Here is a 4463-nt window from a genome sequence, read left to right on the forward strand (position 1 = left end):
CCTCACAACTATCCTCCATCATGCAGCCCACCACCACCACCACCACCCCACCTCACTACCACTCCTCTCCCTCTCTCTCTCTCTCTCCCAGCTATCCTCTTCCTCTTCTTCCTCCTCCTCCTCCTCTTCCCCCTCCTCCTCCACGATTCGATCACCTGCTGCCTCAGTCATCCGTGTAATGCAAGGCTTCTGTCAAGCGGCTGCGGAGCTAGGAACCACTCCCACCCCAACCCCCACCCTCACCCCCCACCCCCACCAACCCTCTCTTCGATCCACCTTCCCCACTTCTCCCTCTACTATTTCTCCCTCCCTCCCTCCCTCCGTCCACCTGCTCTCATCTCTCTACCTTTTATGTTCCACCTTCAGGGGGGAAAAAAAAAATCACCGTTCCAGCCTTCTCACTTTTTATCGAACTCTATTCTGCCTCCTTGCTTCCTTCCGCGCGGGCTAGGGGTAGGGTGGCCTGGCCGTTTGGCAGGACAGCGTTCAACAACCACATCATATCACATTTCCTTTCTGATTGCGCTTTGATTTCGCTTTGATTCCCCCCACCGTACATTCCGCCCGGGTTTCCTCCCTTTCCCCTTCATTTATCTCCCTTGGCGTCTTGCTTTCAGTCTTTTTTTTCTTTTTTTTTCCCCTTTTATTCATTCCCCCAGCCCGCCAGGCGTCGACGGCGTCGGCCCACTTCCTGCAAGCACGGGGCAGCAAAATGGCGGCCAGGAAAATCACGCTTTTTTTTTTTTTTACCTCCCCTGAGGCCGTATCGATCGGCGAACTGGATTATTGGTCGCCACGGACAGAGAGAGAGAGAGAGAGAGAGGAGAGAGAGGGGGTGGAGAGAGATAGAGAGAAGGTGGGGGATGGATGGGTTGGAGGGGAGAGGGGGGGGGAGGAGAGGAGGACAAGGGGAGGGGGAGGGACATGGGGGCAGGGACGAAGGGGAGGAGGGTAAGGGGAGGGAGGGGGGGGCGGGGGGGGGGGGGGGGGGGGGGGAGACAGATCGCCAAGCAAACGACAAGGAGATGGATCGGTACGGAGAATTCTGAAAGATGTCTGATGGCGGTGGGGAGGGGGGAGAGGGGTTGGGAGGGGAGTAGGGTGGGGGTGTTGGGGCTGGGGGTAGGGAGCAATCGGAGGGGGAGAGGAAGACAAGGGGAGGAAGTTGGTGGGAGGGAGGGGGGGAGGGGAACTGGGGGTGGGGAGTTGGGGGGGGGGGGGGGTCGAGGGGAGAGAAAGAGGGGTGTGCTCGAATAGAGGATAGGAATGGTGTGGTATGAAGCCTGACATATGGTTTAGGGAAAAAAACATAATTTTTTTTTCTGTTCTGTTGTAAGGTTTATTATTTATTTATGTATTTATTGTTGCTGCAAATAATTGTCTTCTGGATAATATTCGAAAGAGCTGCATATGAAAACTGTATATGTTTATTCAATAATTTTTATTTATTTATTATATTATTATTATTATCATTATTACTTTTTAAATATTTTTTTATAATTATTATTTATTTATTTATTTATGTACGCTTATAGTTGACTTCATCAAGTTTTTGCGCCTTATACATATCATTATTAGTAGTAGTTGTTTTTTTTTAATGTATTTATCTATTATTTATTCACCCTTTTTTTTCTCAAAACCGAAGCGCGTTGGGTTACGCTGCTGGTCAGGCATCTGCTTGGCAGATGTGGTGTAGCGTATATGGATTTGTCCGAACGCAGTGACGCCTCCTTGAACTACTGAAACTGAAACTCAATAGTTGCACCAATGACGTTTTACAGGACTGTTTGGACCCCCTCCCCTCCTCCACCCTTCGCCCCTCCTCTTTTTTGTTGTTGTTTAAACTGACGTGATGTAAATGAAAGTTCAACATCAACCACAAATAAACACGGGGTGGGGGTGGGGGGTGGGGGGCGACCGCCTGCACACACACACACACACACACACACACACACACACACACACACACACACACACACACACACACACACACACATACAAAGACATACACTCACACTCACACACACACACACAACTCTCAGCATCCCTCTCGCTCTCTCAGTCGCTTTCTCTATTTCGCTGTTTTTCTAGATGCGTTTGTGTAAGTGTGTGTGTGTGTGTGTGTGTGTGTGTGTGTGTGTGTGTGTGTGTGTGTGCGTGAGAGAGAGAGAGAGAGAGAGAGAGAGAGAGAGAGAGAGAGAGAGAGAGAGATTCAAATGGTTTAATGACTGAAGCAAAATACTCATATCACCAAGTGGAAAACACCTTCCCTCCTTCCTACACATTCACGCTTTTCACAGCATTCTTCTGCTCATCATAAGGAATACAAAACAATATCTAACGGTATGCATACACACAGTTTTCGTGGTCTACTGATGAGGTTCATATTTAAGTAACCCGAGGCCATCGACCCGATTTCGTAGTCAGAACAAATGAACAATGAATGAACAAATGTTTTATTGAGGGTAACTGGATAAGCTGGAAGATTCTTTACACCATGCCCTCCCTCACACACAAACACACACACCCACTCACATGCACAAAAGATGAAAAAGGAAAAAAAAAAGAGAAAGAAAAAAAAGTGAAAGAAAAAAGAAAATCGGTACGGACACTCGGTGTAGACAGTAACAACAACAACTACAACTACAACAACAAGAGTTAATCACGAAACATAAAAAATAGCATGGAATATAACACACACACACACACACACACACACACACACACACACACACACACACACACAAACAAACACGCACGCACGCACCAGCTTACGCACGCATGTATACACGGACTGATATACACTAATCTTCTGAGCTCCTTTCCCTGTTCACATTGTCAGAGAGCAACAACAAAAAATGTTATTGTGTAGAAGCTCTCACAAGAAGCTCATACAAAACACGGTATATAAGAATTATTTATAATTGATTCATGAGATATTTTTGGTACTAGTTTTTGAATGATACCAAGGTGGATTTATTTTTCAGATAGTCGGGAATTTCATTCCATAGTTTACCACCAGAATACATGAGAGATGTCATGAAAAGGTTTGTTCTCGGACGAGGGATAGAAATGGTATTTTTGCCACGAACACCCGGAAATTTCCTCTGAAGGTAGGATGGTGCTAATTTCTTTTTAATTTTGTACATAAAAACACCTTTATTAAAGATACATTTGAGATGGAAAGGAAGAATGTTTAGTTCTTTGTAGTCGTTAGTATAGACAGAAGATTTGAGGAGAATAATCTTGAGAGAACGTCTGTATATGCTTATGAGTGGTTTCAAGCAATTTTTGCTAGCTAAGTCCCAGCATGTTGAGGCATAGTCGATGTCAGGTTGAATGTATGCGTGAAAAAATAACTTGCGGGTATGTTGATCAAGGAAATGTTTAATTCTGTTGAGCTGATATAATTTTTTTGATAGCTTTTTACATAAATCAGGAACATGATTAGACCATGACAGGTTATTATGAGAGAGAGAGGGAGAGAATATTCAAGTACCGTTTGTGAATTTAACTATCTTCACAATCGATTCACATTCAGTTCCATCAACGAATCACTGAAACAGTAGCAACATAAATCGAATGGCGTTCATGCATGCTAAGAATTGGTTTTTGAGATGAAACCTTAGTATACGAAATCAGTTTCCCTGAGTCTCCCTTCGCAGTCTTAAGCTATGGTAAATAAATTTTGCTAAGCTGTTTGAATGTTGAACATCACACAAAAATGCTATGGGATGCACTTTAAGTTTCTCCACGTTTTCTTTTGTGGAACATTTCAGTCTTAAATCATCGGTTGCTGTACACAACAACAGAAAAGGCGTTTCATCTTCAAAGCGGCACTTACACAAAGGACACGATAAATCTACCCCATAGTCAGAGAGAGAGAGAGAGAGAGAGAGAGAGAGAGAGAGAGAGAGAGAGAGAGAGAGAGAGAGAGAGAGAGAGAGAGAGAGAGAGAGAGAGAGAGATTGAGATGGTTTATTCATAGAGCGAACTCCTTGACAGTCTTTTCATTTGTTGATGACATTAACATGATAAGTCTAAACAAGCAAGGGTATTGACAGTATTTAACTGGAATCAATTGTTCTCTTTGATCTCTTTATTCTGGGCAACACAGCACAAAGTGAACTTCATCTTCTTTGAGAGAGAGAGAGAGAGAGAGAGAGAGAGAGAGAGAGAGAGAGAGAGAGTGTGTGTGTGTGTGTGTGTGTGTGTCCCTGCGTGCGTGTGTGTGGCGGTGGGGAGGGGTGAATGCATGCGTTTGTGCATCCTCGCATTCTCCGTTTCCTCTCCACCACCACCACCACTCACCTCCCAACCCCCAACAACAACCCCTCTCCTCCCCCCCCCCCGACCCTTCCGTCATCTTCTTCTGCCCCCTTCCCCCCTCACCTCTACACCCCTCCCTCCCCCCACCCTCCTCCTGCAGGGTGGGCAGTGCCAGAGGCAGGAAGCGGGACACG

Source organism: Babylonia areolata, chromosome 15 (genome assembly GCF_041734735.1).
Source record: "Babylonia areolata isolate BAREFJ2019XMU chromosome 15, ASM4173473v1, whole genome shotgun sequence".
Taxonomy (NCBI): domain Eukaryota; kingdom Metazoa; phylum Mollusca; class Gastropoda; order Neogastropoda; family Buccinidae; genus Babylonia; species Babylonia areolata.